Source organism: Eurosta solidaginis, chromosome X (genome assembly GCF_040869045.1).
Source record: "Eurosta solidaginis isolate ZX-2024a chromosome X, ASM4086904v1, whole genome shotgun sequence".
NCBI classification, from domain to species: domain Eukaryota; kingdom Metazoa; phylum Arthropoda; class Insecta; order Diptera; family Tephritidae; genus Eurosta; species Eurosta solidaginis.
In genome coordinates, this window is record NC_090324.1 from 6,779,112 (window position 1) to 6,800,997 (window position 21,886).

The 21,886-nt window shown below is 36.6% G+C and overlaps 1 protein-coding gene across 1 annotated transcript in view; it reads right to left on the reverse strand.

Moving 5' to 3' along the window:
* The window catches only part of Ca-alpha1D (Ca[2+]-channel protein alpha[[1]] subunit D), a 6,221,746-nt gene that overhangs the window by 5,951,737 nt on the left and 248,123 nt on the right, over window positions 1–21,886 (reverse strand). The window lies entirely within an intron of this gene.

Consider the following 21,886-nt stretch of genomic DNA (forward strand, 5'->3'; position numbering starts at 1 on the left):
TACAACAAACAGTAGTGACAATTAAATACTTGATGTCTTTTTAAATTTATTAGACCCTAAGGTAGAGTGCCCAAATGTCTCGCCAATTTTATCAAAGTAATACTAAAATCTTAGGATATACGCTTGCAAGTTAACGGGGCTATAGTCTCAACGGCACGTCCGATTGTTGTACTGGTATGCTTAAAATTTTCGTAGTTAAATAACCTACAAGATAGGAGGCTAACTTTTTTCGTCCATAGAATTTTTTCGATTTGAAAGTGGTTAAATCTGAAATTTTGTAAAAAAATTTCTTTTTTTTCGCAAAATTTTTTCAACGTTTTTTGGCATAGTGGCCAAACTACTGAAGATACTGAAAGGAGGTGAAGGCAAGAAATGCTTATGGGAATTAGTATAATGTATAATTCAAGAAAACGAAAAAATGAAAAATACAAATTTTTGCCGTACCTATGTATATGAAGTAGTGTTCCACAAAAATGGGAATTTTCATATCTCGGAAACTAGATCTGCCGCAGGAAAATGGAAGTCATATTCGGAATCAGGAGAAAATTTAACTTTATGAAAGCCCTATTTTATTCTTGGAGACTAAAGTTGATCGAAATTTGTTGAGTAGTGAAATTAGAAGGTGTCATGATAAAATCCAACTTGGTCTCAATACGGTATTACTACGACTTACCGAATTAGAAGATCGTGCGGGAGATATAAAATTCGAGTTCAATAAATTTTTCGCTGAAGACGATCAATTGTGTGTTGAATTTAATTTTCTGATGGATAAAGGATTGCAACTTGTCAAAGATTGTAATCAATCCATAAATTTTCCCTCCAACGTGCAACACATAAAACCATTCAATAAAATTTCATATGAATTGCCTAAAATTGAAATTCCAGTATTTTTTGGAGATTATTCTAAATGCAATTCCTTTAAAGACATATTTTGTGAGGTTTATTTTAAGCCTGAAATTTCAAATACTCACAAAATAGTTGCCCTAAAGACTAATCTTAGAGGAGAAGCTCTCAATTTAATAGAGCATTTAACCATATGCGGAAATAATTTTGAAGTAGCGTGGGACATTTTGGAAAAAGATATAGTGATAAAAGATTAATTACAAGTAAAATTTTCAAAAATTTAGTTGATGTTGAACCAATTACGTTGCAATCGGCGAAATTATTAAAACAATTATATGATTTGGTGACTGCAAACTTAAGTGCTCTTGAAGGAATAAATTTATCGCTTGCAGAATTTAAAAATGCGTTTCTACATTTTTTGGTTGTTAGAAAATTAGATGCGGTAACCAAAAGTAGATATGAACAATCTTTGGAAGATTCTTCTGAAATTCCATCTTTTGATATCCTTTTAAATTTCCTTCAGAAGCAATTTAAAACTCTAGAAGGCACAGAAAGAGTGTTAACCCAAAATCAAAAAAGTAATGAAAATCATAATGTGAAAGTTTCTAAATGTGTTTTGAATTGTGAAGAAAGCCATTCACTTCAGAATTGAGACAAATTTAAAAAACTTTCAGTAGAAAAAAAATAAAGTTGCATATGAAAATAAAATATGCACTAAGGGTCTCAAATCAGGGCATATATTTAGATTCTGTACAGCACCAAGTTGTACGAAATGTAAGAAAGCACATCACATTATGTTGCACAATGAAAGTTTAGGTGAACGAAGGCAAAAAGTGACGTTAACCGCACAAAATAAAAAGCATATTCTACTTGCTATAGCATTAGTGAAACTCAGAAACAAGGAAGGAAAATTTATCACAGCCAGGGCTCAGAAATAAATTAGGGTTGAAGGTGAAACAAGTAGATAGTGTTAGAAGGTGTCTCTAGAAATATTTCTGAGGTAGTTGGACTGTGAAGTTCCATTTCGGAACTCCTGCAAAAATTGTCCTTAATTGTTCTTGCGCGCACACACCCTACTACGCGCACGCTCCACTCAAACACCAAACACGTATTTACTATTTTTGTTTCCGTTTGTTTTTTTTAATATGTATGTTTTGAGTTTGATGTGTAACAAATGTTTTTAGTTTGTACACTATACTTAGTTTGTATTTTAGTTCTACTTTTAAATTACTTATTTTAGTTTGGCACACACTTAGTATCGTGTCTCTTTTTCGTTGTCCAAATCTTTAATAATCATTCTGCCAGCCGAATTGCTCTGTTTCCAAATTGTCCCGACACCTGTTGTCCGTTCACAGTAGACAACGGGTGTTGCAGCAATTTGGAAACAGGGTGACATTTTTATTACTTATTAACCCTTTCATTGGATTTGCCCAATATAATGGACACAACTTCAAAAAAATTGTAAAAATTATTTTGCTTCATATTTTTAGAATTTGCTTTATAGCAAGCCTTTAAATAGAATGGTGTCAACGTTAGTCATCGTTGATTTAAAAAAAGTGAAATTTTGCTAGTTTTATTTGCGGGTTTCTGGAGAGCTGAAGCATTTTTTTGTGTGTGTTGCGATTTTAAATGTTTTATCCCAAAAAAAAGAGGTTAAAATTCTTTATGTGCTTTGTCAATTGATCTCTTTGGTAAAATATTATATAAATAACACATTTGTACCGGTATCATTCTAATACAGTGTAAGGTAAGTAAACTAGGACTGCTTATGTCCTGTCCATTATAATGGACAAAAACAATCAACGGTTGTTATTTAGTACTTTTTTTTTTTGATTTTTTTAAATTTTTTCTTAGTTTTGTTGCAACTTCTATGTTTTTAAATTACATTATTTAATTTATTTGTATACATATTTATAAAGTAATATGTGTCATAAGTGGAAATTGCCATCCAACGATTAGCTCTCTGATGGATCGGGCGCTTCGAGATGTTCATACCTGGGCCTCAAATGTCGGGTTTAAAGTCAACGCGGATAAGACGTATATGGTCTTGTTTTAAAAGAGCTACAAATTCCCAAATTGGATCAGGCCTAAGTTAGGAGGAGTGACCCTACAGGAGAAACCTTGCACAAAGTATCTAGGGATCATCCTAGACAGTAAGTTTTCATGGAATCTCAACGTGGAGGGGAGGGTGAAGAAGGCTTCAACGGCACTTTGTGCATGTAAAAGAATGCTGAAATGTACGCGGGGCTTGTCGCCCTCTCTTTGTCATTGGCTTTTTACAGCGATTGTAAGCCCTATCCTATACTTTGGAGTTCTTGTTTGGAGGAAAGCCACACAAAAAGCAACCTACCTCAAAAAATTAGAGGGCATATGCAGACTATCAATGCTTAGCATTACGGAAGCCCTGAAAACAACTCCGACAGCTGCACTGTATGCCATTCTGCACATTCCACCTGTACACCTGGTAGCAAAGAACATAGCGTTACCAACTGCAACCAGGCTCGGTGCTTCGGGGCAGATTGAGCGGCGAACATACGGCCTTAGTAGTATAGCGTCATCAGTCACAAGACGAACACACTACCTGATTCCCTATCTGCGCTTCGAGGGCGAACTTAAGGCCACAATAGAGGTGGACGGTTGGCGCAAGGGTGCTCAAATGGCGGACTAGGCGATACATGTGTACACAGATGGTTCCAAAGTAGCGGAATGAGTAGGGTCTGCGGTATACTGTGCTGATCCGGAAATAAACAGATCCTACAGGCTGCCGGATTACTGTAGCGTTTTCCAAGCGGAAATAGTAGCCCTAGCCAAAGCAGTAGAAACCCTGGAAGAAAATAGCCCAAGCTGCAATCTTTTATGTTGACAGTGAAGCAGCAATTAAGGCAATAATCTCGCATAGCACAGCATCTAAATGCGTTTTAGAGTGTAAGCAGTCCCTGGAGAGAATCGGGACAGGGAGAAGCATACATCTATATTGGGTCCCAGGACATATGGGAATAGATGGGAAAGAAAAAGCGGATGAATTAGCTAAAAAGGGCGCATCCCTTGAACCTTGCTCCGCAGACATCCCAATTAGACTGGGCGAAATTAAGCGAAGGCGAGAGGTGCACATGATTGACCAAGCAGGAAAGGCGTGGGTTCAAGCGCGAGGCTGTAACGTGTCGAAGATTATTTGCAGGTCTTACAACCTTAGACTAACAAAGTTGGTATTCTGACTGGACACTGCCTTCTGGCGTCACATGCCTTTAAATTAGGCTTGGTCAGTGATAGCAGATGTAGGAAGTGCGGGCTGGAGGAGGAAACGATCGAGTACGTTCTGTGCTCTTGCCCTGCGCTTGCCAGGCTAAGACTACAGCTATTAGGATTGATACAGCTGTCAGATCTAGAAGCAGCAACTGGCTCAGTTTCGTCGTTAAAACAAAATTCTGGTACCACTACGGACTTATTCAGTCTATGTGAGGTCGTCATGGACCGGCCAGTTCAACGTAACCTAACCTTCTGTTTTATTTACAACTAATATTTCTATATTATTACTACTATTATAATTATTATTTTTTTTTTTGTTCAATAAAAAGTCCATAAGGGCATTTAAGCAGCAATAAATAACCTTATTTTCTATTATATCATCCTCCATAGACTAATATTGGGCCAAAATGGGTTTGCATTAGCGTTTTCTATAACATTGGATGTATATTGCTCTACAACCCTTGACTTGCTGTGTCCATTATAATGGACCACCCACAAAAAAGTAACCCGAGCAGGTAAAAATCAAATTTAATTTTTTTATATCTTCTTAGGGCCTAAGTGGTGGGAATATTGCCCTAAAAAAATTATTTCACAGCTAGTTTGGTTTGGCCATTGAAAGGGTTAAGGCTCTGTTACATCATCCATTTTGGGGAAAAGAAGAATTGACAAAGTGATCAGTTTTGTCAGTTCTTCTTTTGCACAAACTAAACAGAATTGTTGCGAATGAACGCATATGTTCACATTAGGGTGTTCCTCCCCCTTTGAGATCGTTCGTTCGGAGCAATTCTGTGACTATTTAAAATATGTTAATTAAAATTGTGGTATATTTAAATTTTTGTTTGTACTATACTATGAATAATTTCAAATTACATTTTTTTCGTTTTGATATACAAACTTTTGTGTTCTATATATATATATGTTGTTTGTGTTTTTTTTGTTTGAATTTTTCTTTGCACGATATTTACATATTAATATCAATATATTTACATGTTATATATGTATTTAACTTGGATTTTTTTTTTCTTTGTTTTACAGTTTGTCCTATAGTTTTGATAATTTTGATGATTTACATTTTTTCATTTGGGTGTACAAAATTGAGTGTTATTTTTTTGTTTTTATATATTTTTGTGCCTTCGTGGCTATTGAAAAATGAAGAAAATGAAACTATTGCTGAAAAAAGGTTCGTTAATTTTAGTTATAAAAAACGGACCTTGATAAATATTTTCGTGTTTATGATGTGGTTCTTTCTGTAAAAGTACTTTATCTCCGATTTTGACAACTAAAGGTCGTGCCGTTTTATCGTACAGATTTTTACTTTGTAATTTATTTTTATTAATAAGGTCTTGTGCCATTTTGTGCGTTTTCTGCATTCTATAATTAACTTCTTTGGCATAGTTTTCGACATTATAGATTGGGTCAATTTTTTCTTTTGTCAATTCATTAGGCAAAGTTGCCTTTTTCCCAAAGACTAACTCGAAAGGCGAAAATTGATTGTCGATAACTGTGCTACTCGTAGTATTGTGTAGGAAAGTAAAGTATTTTAAATAAACATCCCAATCAGAAAAATTATCTTTTAAATATGCACGTAAGTATTCATTAAAAACTCTATGATTACGTTCAATCTTGCCAACAGTTTCGTGATGGTATGCAGTTGAAAAATTATGTTGAATATTTAAAAGCTTTTTTAATTCTTCGAATAATTCATTTTTAAATTCAGTACTGTTGAAGACATGGAGGAAGAAAATTTAATTGAATTCTAGAATATGATTATTTTCAAATTTTATATATGTAAATCTACTCTTATACTTACCTGAATTCTATAAAAATTAACTATTCATATATGTATGTATATATAGCCAATGAACTAATTTAATGAAGTAAAATACATATATACATATACTTACCTTAAACTCATACTCATCTGTAAATTCATACTCACCTAAAAATTTTTATATCATAAATTCGAACGCCCTAATGTAAAATCTATTAAATCAAATTGGAAAAATACCTCTTCTTTCTCATGTACGTACCTTAAGTATACATATGTACATATACATACGTAAATAAGTAAAAAACCAAAGGCTCAACTGTCAGCCACAAAACGGAGTTGGGCAGGTGTCGTTAAGCGCGCTAATCAAATATACGTATTCAATTCGTACTCGATCGAAAATTTGTGTCTTCATAAATTGTAATTTGTGATTAATATTCCTATTTCGAAAAATCCAAAAATTTATAAAGAAATTTGAAATTCCCGTGTAATTAATATTTGAGCCAAGCTCAGTGAAATTGTTATGATACCATCGACCGAGTGTACTGTAATCACAGTCTAAGGCGATAGAGAGGCAATGCTTGTGGCAAGGTGCATTGACCACGGGGTGTGCACTGGCGTTTAGGCCCGGAGCTTCAGCTTCGTGGTATTCGATAACGCGATCAATACACCGCCTTGCCTTCTTCCGTCCATGGCCAAACAGGATAATTTATATTTGCACACAGGGACTTTCAAAAGCAACAAAAGAAAACCAACAGCAATGGATAGCCGAAAAGTTGCATTTGCTTGCCACATTCGGTAATATGACCCTGCACCACTACGTCCCATGCCAAGCAGCTCATTTAGAGAGATGTGGTGACTGCCCCTGAACCCGCCCTACCATTGGCCTCCTTGATGTTATTGAGGCCCCAAGTACGTTACCTTCAACACCCCATGTCTCAACCCAATAAAAAAAAACAATTAGCTGTCCATTATTTATTAATTATTATTCACATAAAATCAATCCATTTTTCTATTTACAAAGGTTACCTTAATTCAGTCAGGCTACTCAGACTCATGAAATTTTGTGTATGTACATATTTTGCTAAAATTGCTTTATAGGATCTTCAGAAGAAAATTTACAATAGGGTTGAACTATAATTAGCCCCACAAACACTCACGTGTATCTCTAAATTTTAATATTAATTTATATATGTGAAACTTGTTAAAATGTACATATGTATGTAAGTACATCTGCACGGTGCTACGTACGTATTTAGGTATGAAAGAGGAAGGTCAAACTATAACACCAAAAAATGTGCGAATCCTAATTTGCCAATAAGCTAAACTCATCTAAGGTTGAGCAAATAAATATACGTGCATACATATGTACGTACAGGCAAAAAAAAATATATGTATATATAGGAATCATATGTATATAAGTATTAAAGTAAATATTAGTAACATAATAGAATACTATAATTATAGGTGCATATGTATACAAGTATATGGTCAGAGAATATAACTCAGTATTTGAGCACCTTTCCTAGCTTCGAAGGCCTTCTCGCTGGCTAATTGAAAATTTGAAGAAATAGTCTCGGGCTAAGAAAAAAAAATAAATCACTTAAACAAAAAAATGAATGACTAACCTACGGCAACCATGTTTGTAGTAGCAAATACACAATTTGCGAATAATTCACAACAAAGCAAGGTTGGCCACTTCATACAACCCTCTCTCAAACATGTTCACCGCTTCTTCTTTAGTTAAATATATTTCATTTGGTACATGTTTGAGAGTTGATTGTACACCAACAACGAGAAGCAGGTAATATACTGATGTGGCTTAGCCACACAATCTTTACTTGGTAATTATTTAAAGTTAATGATTATGACCAATTCAATTTTTATGTTACCAAATTTTACAGTAGGTGTCACCTAAAAAGATCTACTTTTGTTCTAACCTAATATTGGGTCATTTTACATTATTGTTTCACAAAATATTTGGGTTTTCTTTTCTTTTCTCTGATTAAAACATTCAGCTTGATTCGCTTTACAACATCTTATCAAATTTCTATGTAATTTTAAAACTTAATTCTGCTTCTTCTTCTCTTTCTTTGTTTTTGTTTTGTTCGAGTTGGATCCCCGCATGCGTTTTCCTTCGGTTTAACTACATTTGGTCTTTTATGGAAATTTCGGTTTGCAGGGTTTTTAGAAAACTTAATCGATGGGGGATTTTTGTTCTATAGGTGAAATTTTATATGATGCATATGTGAACCCTTATAGCGTAATTGGTGTACATCGATTCTTGGGAATTTTGGACACATCCATGCGGGGCGAAATGCAAGAGGGCGGGGAAGGGGTGCTTGTGGCCCGCATAAACGACCCACAAGCACGATGACGCAAAAAGTGGTCGGTGAGTTGGAGTAAATCTGTGGAAAGATAGCACACCACAGATTTAGCAAGAGAGTAATAGCATTCTTTTTTTCTTTTTTTTTTTTTTGTATTTTCTCTTTGGAAATTATAAGGGGCATGCGAATATTTAATATTAAAGGAATTTCACTATGAAGTCAAGGGAATACAATAATTAAAAGGGCAAACTTACCAATTATATTATATAGCATAGGTATGGCTTCAGCACTAAATTGGCCACTTACGCGCACTGAGTTTAAGGCGGGATATTAATAAATATAATTGTTTGTTAATTTGCTTTACTTTAGCTACAACCACTCCGACTCAAAGTTTAAATTGAAAAGGTACTTTTTCGTCTACTTATTTATTTTTTCTTTTTTAAGACGATGATGTTGACGGTCCTCGATCTCAGCAGGAAAAGAAAGAGATTATGTTGCGGAAGTGGTAGTGGACCCACATGCTGGATATAGATGTCGATAACTAAGTTCAAAATCAGCTGTTTTTGACATAAACTGTATATATTGGGGTTTTGGAGTTGGAACAGTGGTGGTAGAGAAAAATAGACAGAAAGAAAAATATTTTTAAAGCAAAAAAAAAGAATTAATAATATGAAGAAGAATTTGCGGCTCTGTAGTACGGCACACATCCCCCCACCCAGAGAGTTGGTGCGGTGTGCCCTAGTTATTATTCTGAATATCTTTCCTGTGATAAATACCTCTTTTCCCCGTATCGGTGTCCTCTAACTCGTACATACAATTGCCTTTCATCGCAATCACTTTACATTTTACAAATTTTTGAGCAAGTTTCGCTGAAAATTTCTTTGAAGCATCGCTTTGGACAAAATTGCGCCGAAAAACAAAATCACCAATCTCAAAACGTTTATCAGCGCTTCGAAGATTGTATCGTTTTGAGGAATTTTCAAAGGCCGTTGCGATGTTTTCAGAGATTTTCTTTCTTATAAGTTTCAGGTTGTCACTTCGTTCCAGAATGGTGTCGTCCAAGGTCTTGAGCCTCCTTAATAGTTCATAATCACCTGCATGGGACATCATCTGCTGTCCAAACAATGCAAAATATGGTGTTACACCGAACGTTTGGTGGTATGAACTTCTAATTGCTTCAGCAATTTCAGAGATGTTTCCATCCCAGTGTGATTGATCCTTTTTAAGGTAAGCTCTTACACCTGCAATGATTGAGCGATTCACACGCTCGCTTGCATTGGCCTGGGGACTATATAGGGCCGTGTAAACATGTTTTATCCCACGGACCGACAATAAAGTATTAAATTGCGTGGATCTAAATTGCTTGCCATTGTCACTCATTACAATTTCGGGAGTTCCGAAAATACTAAAGACGTTATCATGAAGGAAGTCGCAAACAACTGAAGTGTTGAACTTTTTAACAGTTTTTAAAAGGGGAAACTTTGTCAAATGGTCTAATACAATGAATATTCCTATGTTTCCTTGCTTGGACCTAGGGTAAGGACCAAGAAAATCTACATACAATTTCTGAAACGGTCTTTGCACCGTGTATTGGGTGACCATTGGTGGTCTTAGCGTTACATTGGGCGATTTGCTTTGTTTGCAAGTTTCACATCGGCTGACGTAGTTCTTGACATCAACTGTCATATTTGGCCAATACAAATTATTTCGCAATCGCTCCAATGTTTTCGCAATCCCACCATGGCATTTATTTGGTGGACAGTGGGCGTTTTCTATGACATCCGGAACTAGAGATTTGGGAATCCAAAGCTTCCAATTAAACGATTCCCTTTCCGGGTTACCATCAGCATATTCGGTCCTTTTATAAAGGAGGTTGTCGATTACCAGTAGGTCAGGCAATCTGCTATCATTCTCACGGACATGACTTATCAATCTTTGATAATCTTCGGACAAGAACTCGGACGACTGCAAATCAACTAACGGACGGACCTCAATCTCACGGACTTCAGCTACTTCCTCAAAATTTTGTCGTGACAGACAATCAGGCACTACATTAAGCGAACCTTTCCTATGTTCGATGTTAAACTTAAATCCTTGCAATTTCAGAGACCAACGTGCTAGTCGGCTGGATAAATCGGTTTGTCGCATGAGCCACTGCAAGCTAGCGTGGTCAGTAACTATAGTGAACTCTTGTCCCTCTACATAGGCGCGGAATTTCTTCAAGCTAAGCAAAGCTGCTAGACATTCGAGCTCTGTTACACTATAGTTACTTTGCGCTTTGTTCAACTTTTGGGAAAAGTATGCTATAGGGACCTCAATATTATCAGCATTCCTTTGGACTAATACCGCACCAACTCCTAGCTTACTGGCATCACACTGGATGATGAAAGGTTTGTTATAATCTGGGCTGGCCAAAACTGGCGCTGTACAAAGTTTTTCTTTTAAAGCGCAGAAAGCTTGCTGAGCGTCGTCGTTCCAATCAAAACCTTTTCCCTTCTTTAACAAATTAGTGAGAGGACTTGTCAATGCAGCAAAGTTGTCCACGAATCGGCGATACCAACCCGCCATCCCCAGGAATCATCTAACCTGCTTGACATTCGTTGGAACTGGGTATTGGGTTACGGCAGAAATCTTCTCGGGGTCGGTCTGTATAGTTCCGTCGCCCACAATATATCCCAGATATTTAACTTCCTTTATACAAAACCTGCTTTTGTTGACATTTATGGTCAATCCTGCTTTCCTTAGATGTAGAGCAACTTCAACTAGAACGGACATATGTGTCTCAAAATCTTCGGACACAATTAAAAGATCGTCTAAATAGACAAAAACCTGATTTCTTAAGTTGGGAGGTATTACACGGTCCATCAAGCGACAGAGTGCTTGTGGGGCGTTACAAAGACCGAAAGGCATTACACGGTATCGGTAAAGCGGACGATTTGGGACGGTGAAACAGGTGTAATCTCGGGACTGTTCGGCAAGGGGAATTTGCCAAAAGGCACGCCGTAAATCAAGAGAACTAATAAATTTCGCCTTGGGTATTCTGCTGAGAATCCCATCAATATGAGGAAGGGGATAAGCGTCCTTAACGGTAACGCTGTTTACTTTTCGTGAGTCCAGACACAGACGGACTTTACCTGGCTTTTTTACTAGAACTACCGGACTGGACCATGGACTGTTCGGAGCTTCCTCGATTACACCTAACTTTATCATTTCGTCAATTTCGGCATGTACGATTTTCTCGACAGCTGGTGAAATTGGGAAATAACGCTGCTTTATCGGACGGACATTGGGTTCGAGCTGAATCTCGTACTCCAATAAAGACGTTTTTCCCAGGCCTTCTTTTTCAAAACTTGGGAATCTATTTTTAATCAATTGTAATTGCTGTTGTTGCTCAACACTCAATGAAAGCGAGTTCTCCTCAACCGTACAATTATGGTCAAAAGAAATTTCAGATATAATACTAGGTGCGATTTGGAATTTAATCCAAAAGTCGACTCCTAATATCAAATCTTGGGACATACTGGGGACAACGAAAAACGTTATCACCTCGGTTTTACCCTTATATACAACGTTAAGATCTATGGTACCGAAAACGACTTGCGTTTTGCCATCAGCGGTACAAATTGGCACTTTATGCTTCCGCAATTGCTGTTTAGCAACTTCTTTTGCCAACAAACCTCCTAGGCAAGACACTTGTGCTCCGCTGTCTAACAGTCCTAGATGATCACCTTCTAACAATCTAATCCTAGCATACGGCCTTAAGTCATTTTCTTTTTGCTGTAAAGAACAAATTACTCTCTTTAGGTTCCTTCTATTTGTTTTAACTTTTGTCCAGAAATTTTTCATTCGTAGAGAAGAACGCTTTGGACTGCTGGGTTCTTCACAATCAGAGCTAAATATTATTTTCCTAACCTCGTTGTATCGTTTCAACCGCTCATCATATGGGATTATTTGTTTTCGTAAAGGAGTAGTACAACTGTGAGAATCACCAGGGAGTATACTTGATTGTACGCCGCTGGTGTGGTTGCGCGTGTGTATACGCACGATATCGCTATTTAGCGCTTGCTGTCGTTGCGAGGCATCTGTCGTGATTCCTCGCTCACTTTGCAGTTTCCCGGACTACATTTGGGGCATTTTGGGCGGTAGATATTGGGTGCGCCACAACCGTAACAAAATACAGTTCGGTCTTCAAGGCAATCATAATACCTATGCCCATCTTTATTGCAATTCCAGCAACCAGGTTTTAGTTTCGTATCTGGCTGAGAAACTGCGTCTACCTCTGCAAAATCGGTTTGCGTTATATGTTCATCAAAATCTAACTCAAGGTAGGCTTCATTTACCTGTCGCCTGGGTAATTGTCTGGGGTTATTGGCTTGTAAGAAAGACGTCGTCTTAGAAAGTTCGTTGGCAAGACTTTCACCTTTCAAACAGAGCCTGCGCAGCTCTGCCAAAGAGTGGATAGGAACGAAGAGGAGCTGTTGCCGAATACGTGGCCGCAAATTATGTTTCATTATTTCTAGTAGTTCTGTTTCAGACAAAGGAGTTTCCAACGGTTCAGCAATTTTCAAGATAGCATTACGGAAATCGTCAAATCCTTCACTTTGACCCTGCTTTCTAGCCCGAATAGATTCCTTTATCTCGAAATCACTTTTATGTTGCTGGAAGTTTGTTCGTAAAGCTTGGCATAAAGCTGGCCACGTAACGCGATCGACTGACCTACGATAGCGCCAGTACCAATCTTTAGCCTCATTGACAAACAAACTTTGGATATGCTCACATAAAATGTTGAAATTTCCATTCAGTGTATCGATAACTAGCAGCTCTATCCGGGACAGGAAGCTGTCAACGGATAAACGCGACGTACCGTCAAACTTAACATCCCAACTAGAGATCAATTGCGCGATCCTACCAGTATAGGGGATGGTTGAAATATCGCTAAGCCGCAATTGGTCAATATTATGGTTAAAGTTTAAATTACTCTGGCTGAGTAACGGAGGTGCTTCTCTCGGCCATACTGGTGTAGACCTATTAGCGGGGGGTTGGGCTGAGGATAAATTAGTAGGTTGAGTAATGTCGTTTGCACCAGGGGCTGGTGGCACAGGGTTAATATTCAATCTTTCTAGGAAGGTAGATAAAGAGCTTTCTATTCTCTGTTCTACCATTTGAGCTACGCGGTCTTCTATGCCGGCAAAAGCTGTTGCTGACCTTGCTGAAACAATGGCAGAAACCATGTTCCTAATACGCGCGTCATCTTCGTTTCCTGCTGCTGCTTCACCACCATGTGCTCCTTCGGCTCGTACGTTGTTGGCATTTTCCAATCTTTGTTTCAGCTCTTGCTGCGATTCACCACTGGTTCTAGGAGGGTTATCGTTCCCACTGGTGTTATCCGAGTTTCCTTGCAGCATGGTTTGTAATCTGGTATTAACGCCTGTGTTTTGGGGGAGTTCCCTACTGCTACAAGGTGCTCTGCACAAGGGGCAGGCATTATTCTTCCTTAGCCAAGGCAATAGGCAGTTCCTATGGAAGCGGTGATTGCAAGCAGTAACGAGCACGTTGTTCCTATTGGAAATCGGCTTTCTACACACGATACAGTGAGTTTGGAAAGGTGTGTGCTCGTCACTATGACGTAGTGACATATTTATTCCCGATAAAAAGGATGAAAATAACTCGCGTTCAAAAAAAACAAGAAAAAAACAGAAACCAATTTGTACTAACCTTTCGAACTTGGTTCGATTACGCAACGAAAATGTTCAAAAAAAAAATTGTATGTCAACACCGAAAAGGTTTTCTAAAAAAAAATGTAAACCCTTTCACGCTTCGAAATATATTCTGAAACGCAAAAAAAAGAAGTTTTATCAACAAGGTTGTGTATCAAAAAAAACAAAGAATCATCAAAATATTTTGGTTTGAGACCATGGGAGTCTCTGTTGTGGTAATGTGGCATAAGGTTAAAAATGGTAAGGGAGTCATATTGTGTTGTGGCATGTAACATTTTGGGGAAGAAACATCGGTTGTGATTTATTTTAATTACCACCACAATTTCCGAAATTTTTAAAATCTTTCCAAAAAAATTACAAAGACTAAAAAAATATTTAATGAGCTTGGCATCTCGAGGTTGAGTTTGAGATGTACTAATTGTTTGAAAACTTTAATATCTCCTCTCTTGTTATGTACCTGACGTGACCCTGGTAGGTCAACTGGCATTAAGCCTTAATGACAAAGTTTCCTAAAAGTTTATCACGCATTTAGGTACAAAAACAAAGAAAATACTGTGTTTAAAAGATTTCCTAAATACGAAGTCTTTTTTTCTCGCGGTACGAATCTTGAGGCATATAGCCTGTAGGGTCGTCAATTCCTTCGAAAATTATTCACATCCATACAAAAAAATGCTTAAACACAACAACAAACAAGAAAAATCTAAATTTAAAAATATTGAAAAAAATGAAAAATCAAAGCGGACAGACGAGCTGATTCCAAGAGGGAATCCTGAGTGGGAAACCACGAATTGAAAACAAAAAGTTTTCCTTCAATCGGGCCCCACACGTTGGGCGCCATTTTATCTGTTATGATACCATCGACCGAGTGTACTGTAATCACAGTCTAAGGCGATAGAGAGGCAATGCTTGTGGCAAGGTGCATTGACCACGGGGTGTGCACTGGCGTTTAGGCCCGGAGCTTCAGCTTCGTGGTATTCGATAACGCGATCAATACACCGCCTTGCCTTCTTCCGTCCATGGCCAAACAGGATAATTTATATTTGCACACAGGGACTTTCAAAAGCAACAAAAGAAAACCAACAGCAATGGATAGCCGAAAAGTTGCATTTGCTTGCCACATTCGGTAATATGACCCTGCACCACTACGTCCCATGCCAGGCAGCTCATTTAGAGAGATGTGGTGACTGCCCCTGAACCCGCCCTACCATTGGCCTCCTTGATGTTATTGAGGCCCCAAGTACGTTACCTTCAACACCCCATGTCTCAACCCAATAAAAAAAAACAATTAGCTGTCCATTATTTATTAATTATTATTCACATAAAATCAATCCATTTTTCTATTTACAAAGGTTACCTTAATTCAGTCAGGCTACTCAGACTCATGAAATTTTGTGTATGTACATATTTTGCTAAAATTGCTTTATAGGATCTTCAGAAGAAAATTTACAATAGGGTTGAACTATAATTAGCCCCACAAACACTCACGTGTATCTCTAAATTTTAATATTAATTTATATATGTGAAACTTGCTAAAATGTACATATGTATGTAAGTACATCTGCACGGTGCTACGTACGTATTTAGGTATGAAAGAGGAAGGTCAAACTATAACACCAAAAAATGTGCGAATCCTAATTTGCCAATAAGCTAAACTCATCTAAGGTTGAGCAAATAAATATACGTGCATACATATGTACGTACAGGCAAAAAAAAATATATGTATATATAGGAATCATATGTATATAAGTATTAAAGTAAATATTAGTAACATAATAGAATACTATAATTATAGGTGCATATGTATACAAGTATATGGTCAGAGAATATAACTCAGTATTTGAGCACCTTTCCTAGCTTCGAAGGCCTTCTCGCTGGCTAATTGAAAATTTGAAGAAATAGTCTCGGGCTAAGAAAAAAAAATAAATCACTTAAACAAAAAAATGAATGACTAACCTACGGCAACCATGTTTGTAGTAGCAAATACACAATTTGCGAATAATTCACAACAAAGCAAGGTTGGCCACTTCATACAACCCTCTCTCAAACATGTTCACCGCTTCTTCTTTAGTTAAATATATTTCATTTGGTACATGTTTGAGAGTTGATTGTACACCAACAACGAGAAGCAGGTAATATACTGCTGTGGCTTAGCCACACAATCTTTACTTGGTAATTATTTAAAGTTAATGATTATGACCAATTCAATTTTTATGTTACCAAATTTTACAGTAGGTGTCACCTAAAAAGATCTACTTTTGTTCTAACCTAATATTGGGTCATTTTACATTATTGTTTCACAAAATATTTGGGTTTTCTTTTCTTTTCTCTGATTAAAACATTCAGCTTGATTCGCTTTACAACATCTTATCAAATTTCTATGTAATTTTAAAACTTAATTCTGCTTCTTCTTCTCTTTCTTTGTTTTTGTTTTGTTCGAGTTGGATCTCCGCATGCGTTTTCCTTCGGTTTAACTACATTTGGTCTTTTATGGAAATTTCGGTTTGCAGGGTTTTTAGAAAACTTAATCGATGGGGGATTTTTGTTCTATAGGTGAAATTTTATATGATGCATATGTGAACCCTTATAGCGTAATTGCTGTACATCGATTCTTGGGAATTTTGGACACATCCATGCGGGGCGAAATGCAAGAGGGCGGGGAAGGGGTGCTTGTGGCCCGCATAAACGACCCACAAGCACGATGACGCAAAAAGTGGTCGGTGAGTTGGAGTAAATCTGTGGAAAGATAGCACACCACAGATTTAGCAAGAGAGTAATAGCATTCTTTTTTTCTTTTTTTTTTTTTTTGTATTTTCTCTTTGGAAATTATAAGGGGCATGCGAATATTTAATATTAAAGGAATTTCACTATGAAGTCAAGGGAATACAATAATTAAAAGGGCAAACTTACCAATTATATTATATAGCATAGGTATGGCTTCAGCACTAAATTGGCCACTTACGCGCACTGAGTTTAAGGCGGGATATTAATAAATATAATTGTTTGTTAATTTGCTTTACTTTAGCTACAACCACTCCGACTCAAAGTTTAAATTGAAAAGGTACTTTTTCGTCTACTTATTTATTTTTTCTTTTTTAAGACGATGATGTTGACGGTCCTCGATCTCAGCAGGAAAAGAAAGAGATTATGTTGCGGAAGTGGTAGTGGACCCACATGCTGGATATAGATGTCGATAACTAAGTTCAAAATCAGCTGTTTTTGACATAAACTGTATATATTGGGGTTTTGGAGTTGGAACAGTGGTGGTAGAGAAAAATAGACAGAAAGAAAAATATTTTTAAAGCAAAAAAAAAGAATTAATAATATGAAGAAGAATTTGCGGCTCTGTAGTACGGCACAAAATAAAAGAACGAAACACATGAAAGTATACAGAAAAAAGAGTGCTTTTGTTCGCAAGAAGTGGTTTGGTAAACTTGTAAGTAGTGCAACCATATTCATGGTCCTTTCGACGCCGTCAAAGGAAATCATAAATAAACGCGAACGCGAGCGGGTTACTAAAATCAAATAAAAAAGGGAAAAATAAATCAAAAAAAAAAAAAAACATTAAGTGAACATTGAATTTAAATCTAGTTGAAATTATTTAAAAAAAAAAAACTACAACAATTTTACATACAATTGTACAAAAGTGAACGGCACATTGGGGTGCTGCAAAAAAGGAAAAATTTATAAATGTCTTTTTGCCCGCAATTATAAAAGGAAGGCTCAAAATAAACAGTGAAAAAGCAAACAAAAATAAAATTTCTGTGGCGAAAAATGAGTTATAGTACAACTAAAAAATTTATATAAAAGCTACATTGTATTGAAAAGCGGTGTAAAATCAACAAAAAGTTCCATATTTACGGCAAAGGTGTAAAAATACAGCTGATTAAGCGATCAGACTAGGAAAAAACTGAAAATAAACGAAACTTGCCCAAATTAAGAAAAAAGTGTTTAAGCCGTGTAAACCTAAAAATAAAAATAAAGTACTAGATGAAAGCCTGAAAAAAGGAAAAGATTTTAAGGTGCGGGTAACACCTGCAAATAAAAATAAAGTGCACGGTGAAAACCTGAAAAAAAGCAAAATATATTAATAAGGTGCTGGAAATTTGGACAAGCTGGCAGGACGACGAGAGGGTAACCAAAACCAAAACACTAACCAGTTTCATGACAAGTTCGTTAACCTCACAACAGTGGCCATTACCAAGGAAGAGGCACAACTTCTCGAAAAGGGCCTGAAGCACAATATCATGGACCAGAATACAGTAAGAAAAACGGAGCAAGCGATTGTAGATGCGGAGATCGCAATATCATTGATACCACAGGAAGAACAGGAGCACGTAAGACACATGTGCAGGGAAATCATAAAAAAGGATGTGAAAGCACAGGAAGGACAAAATCGAATACAGAGGAGAAAACAATAAAGAATCTACGGCATAAACTAAGGAAAAACAATATTGTCACAACGAAAGCGGACAAAGGAAACACCACTGTGCTAATCGAAAAAGGAAAATATATATCCAAAACCGAGGATCTCATAGAGGAAATGAAATGTCGTAGAATGAGAGAGGATCCCACAGATGAATACCAAAAACAAATCAAAGTTGCTATAAAGAATGCAACCAATATATAAGATTCTAACATGGCACATAGATTGATCCAAATGAACCCTTCGGCTCCTCCACTGGTTGCGCTACCAAAAATCCACAAGCCGGACACGCCAATGAGGCCCATCATTAATTTTAAATCCGCACCATGTTACAAACTGTCCAAATATTTAAAAACGATATTGATAGATACTCTGGAGCTAAGGAACGAATATGCAATAGCTAACACAACAGAACTAATAGAGAGACTCGAGACCGTAGAGCTAACAAGAAACAGCAAATTGGTATCCTTTGACATAAAAGATTTATACCCATCTATACCACTATCGGAGACTTTGGACATAGTTAGCTCAATCATAGTTCATAACACAAAAAACAAAGTGAAAAGTATGCAAATCACAAATACGCTAAGAACCACTTTACGTCAAAACTATTTTCAATTCAACAATAAAATATATAGACAAACAAACGGTCTTGGAATGGGAAGCCCCACATCAGCAATTCTTATGGAAGTGTTCATGCAAAATCTGGAAGAAAAGTACATACAGGAGCTGAAGTCCAAATTAGCTGTGTCATTTTATGCTAGATACGTGGATGACATAATATGCGTTTTAACTACTAATAACGAAGAGCTTGTACTGGAGTACCTCAACAAGCAGTACGGAAATATAAAATTTACAATGGAAACCGAAAAAGACGGAGGCATCAACTATCTAGACCTCACGATAAATATTGATAAAGAAGCCAAAAGATTTAACTATGACATATATAGAAAGTCAACGGCCACCGATACAATAATACACAATACCTCAAATCACCCTCAACAGCATAAAAATGCAGCATTAAGGCACTTGGTACATAGACTTGAAAGAACACCGCTTACACAAGAGGCATATAAGAGAGAACTTGAAGTCATATATAATATCGCTGCAAACAACGGATATAAAAAAGCACTAGTAGATAAGCTCAGAAGGACAAATGGACAACCAAAAAGAAATAATGAAAAGGAAAATAATAGCTGGACGACTATGACATATACTGGAAAAGCAACATATAAATTGGCAAACTTCTTTAAAAAATACAACATTAACACAGCATTCAAAACATCGAATAATCTAGGGCGAAAACTAAGAACTAACATTAACTCAGAGGATTCGTTTAGCAGACACGGCGTATACAAGCTTACCTGCGGATGCCAGCATAGTTACATAGGACAAACAGGACGGCAAATAAGAACGAGGTTCAGAGAACATATTAAAGATTACAACAAAAAAAAACGGAATCCAATCATTATACCCGAGTCTAACTTCGCGAATCACATGGTCGAGAATGAATGCTCCCCAGCAAACATCAATAAAACAGTTAGGGTCCTTCACATACAGGAAAAGGGCCGACGTCTCAACGTACTCGAAAACATGGAAATCTACAAACAGAAAACATTCGACGGTAGAATAATAAACGAACAGATAAACACAATTTCTGACACAATATTCGAGCCTTTAAAACTTGTTTAGAGGAAACAACTTAATCACACAGGTACAACAGACAAACACACAACAACAAATAAACACAAAACAATTAACACACCAAAACAAAAAACCGACAAAGAAGGTCAAACGACTAAAATCACAGATTTCTACCTACCCCAGTCAGCCACACAAATCGATTAGTAAACCACCCTCGGTTCTGAATGAACACACAGCACATACACATAACTAAATATACACAAGCATCAATTTGACAATACCTGCTCATATACCTACGAACTATAAATACAGGACAAACGACAACAACAGATCAGAACGAAAATCGACACTGACGATGGCACAACGCCGAAACCGGTTTGTCTCAAAACCAAATTTGACAAGGGATGACGGAAAATCGTTCCAATATACATCAAAAATAAAGTACTAGATGAAAACCTGAAAAAAGGAAAAGATTTTAAGGAGCGGGTAACACCTGCAAATAAAAATAAAGTGCACGGTGAAAACCTGAAAAAAAGCAAAATATATTAATAAGGTGCTGGAAAAACCTGAAAATAAAAATAAGGTGCTAGATGAAAACCTGGAAAAAAAACCTGACAAGAAAAGAAAATATAAGTTCAATTTGGTGTTCTAAAAAACCTGAAAAAAAGAAAATAGAAATACAAGTTGGTTTTCTGAAAAATCCTGAAAAGAAAGGAAGAAATTGTTAAATAAATGCGCTCAAAAGACTGAAAAGAAAAGAAAATATAAGTACAACTTGGAGGTCTGAAAAAAGGGAAGAAATTTTTAAATAAAAGTGCTCGAAAACCTGAGGAAAAAATAAATCATAATTTAGTACAAAAAGCCACCCTCAAACGTGAAAGTGAATAAATACAAGAGAAAAGGTGAAAATATAAAAATTTTTAATTTAGACCGTGACAACAAAAAATAGGGTGCCGAACCTGAAAAATAATAAGATAGACATTACAAAAAAACTCTTCGAACAGCAAGAAGGTACAGTCCACAAACAGCAGGAAAAGTTACCAGCACAGGCAGCAGAAACCGCTATCCACACAAGCAGCGGATCCATTACCAGCACCAGCAGCAGATCCCGTTAACAGCATCAGCAACATACCCCCGTTACCAACACCAGCAAAATCCCGAAACAGCAGCGCATTACGGTAAATATAAGGTATCCCAGGCAAAAAGTAAGTAGAGAAAAAATTTTCCTACATTACATACATAAATTTATATAACTTAGTGGACCTCTAAAGCATTTTTCGGGAAACCTCTTATGTTCTTATATTTGCTATATCAAATACAAACTCAAAAAAAGTCCCTTAATCCCCCAACACAAGCCTCTCCAATCCGCTAAGATATATAAATCACACCGTTTCAAATACTTACATATATAAACGACGTATATAACCCTTTGCCTTCCCTTGAATGCCCCTGAAAAGAAATTATTAAAAAACACTTTATTTAGCTCAACGGAGTTATTAACTTACCCGTACATAGCACATATTCTCCGTTAGTTTTGCACATCATCCTAGCCCAGCAACAGCCAACATTTTTGCATACTTACATACGTATGCAGGCATTTACCAAAGACTTAAATTCGGTTCAATAATATTCGCCTAACAACACACTTGCCTTATTAGCTTTCCAAAAAACAAAAAAAAATATATATATATAATTTACTTACATATTTTTACTTGTACTCAGAAGCGCTGAGACAAGTGCATAATTTTACCTCCGTTAAACAAAATTTTTATTTACATATATATTACATATAATAATTTGTGCTCAGAAGCGCTGAGACAAGTGCATAACCTCACCACCATTAGCATAGCAATTTCGCTCAACTCCATAATTGTAACATACAAATATACGTACATACACTTGTACTCAGAAGCGCTGA